The sequence below is a fragment of the Apaloderma vittatum genome, unplaced genomic scaffold (assembly GCF_000703405.1).
Source record: "Apaloderma vittatum isolate BGI_N311 unplaced genomic scaffold, ASM70340v1 scaffold24974, whole genome shotgun sequence".
Classification (NCBI taxonomy): domain Eukaryota; kingdom Metazoa; phylum Chordata; class Aves; order Trogoniformes; family Trogonidae; genus Apaloderma; species Apaloderma vittatum.
Window position 1 is genome coordinate 1 of NW_009712481.1, and position 805 is coordinate 805.

General features: G+C 60.2%; 1 protein-coding gene across 1 annotated transcript in view; it reads right to left on the minus strand.

Moving 5' to 3' along the window:
- Positions 1-346: 346 nt before the first annotated feature.
- The window catches only part of RNF214 (ring finger protein 214), a 4,277-nt gene continuing 3,818 nt past the window's right edge, over positions 347-805 (minus strand). Inside the window, exon 8 of the mRNA XM_009868009.1 lies at positions 347-767. The gene's annotated coding sequence lies outside the window, so the exon portion shown is untranslated. The remainder of the gene's footprint in view (positions 768-805) is intronic.

The following is an 805-nucleotide window of genomic DNA, read 5'->3' on the forward strand; positions in this document are numbered from 1 at the left end:
CGAAGGGGCTCACACTCTCAACCATCTTCCCTTGAAATGAGGGGAACCGCACACAGAAGGAGCTTCTCTCCCAAAACAGAAGCTGGGAAACCCTAGCTGCAACGAAGGCGCACCTGAGGAGGAGCTGTGCGCACAAGGGGCACTCTTGGCTACGCTCAGGCATCACTGCTGTCCTTCAGACAAAGCTCCAAACACTTGTCACTGCCAGCCTTTGCGCCTCGCCTTCAGGCTTCCCTCGCTTCCTCCAGACCCCTCGAGCGCCAACGGGAGCTCCACGGCCCTGCGCCTCGGCCCACAGCCCCTGCACGTCTCTTCCCACTCTGGGAAGGACAACGCGTGATGCTTACTTGTTGCACTGCGGAAACCGAGCCAACAACTTCTCCAGCAGCTTTTCCAGCTTATCGGCGGGAAAAAAACTCTGGAGTGACGTTAACTCCTCCCAGGCCTGGCGGAGGAGGGATGGAGGCAGCGGGAGTCATGTGAGGGCCGTGCGTGCCAATAAGCGATGCCACGACTGGGCTGTTCCGTCCCTGGGAAGCGGGCAGCGGCGGGGGAGGCTGGTTGGGCCTGGAGATCGCGGGGTTCAGGAGAGGAAAGGAGAGCGCCCGAGGATCAGCGCTCGGCATGACCATGGGAACGGGAACTGGTCCGATGGGAAACGGGAGCCTGGGAGTAAGGGATGGGTTGGGCTGGAATGCCGTCAGCATGAAATCTGTCTGAGAAAGAAAAACAGGTGCAGAAGAGAAGGCTGGTTAGAATAAGCCCATCTGGAAGCAGAGCCGAGCGCCTTCCTCCCCCGCCGGAC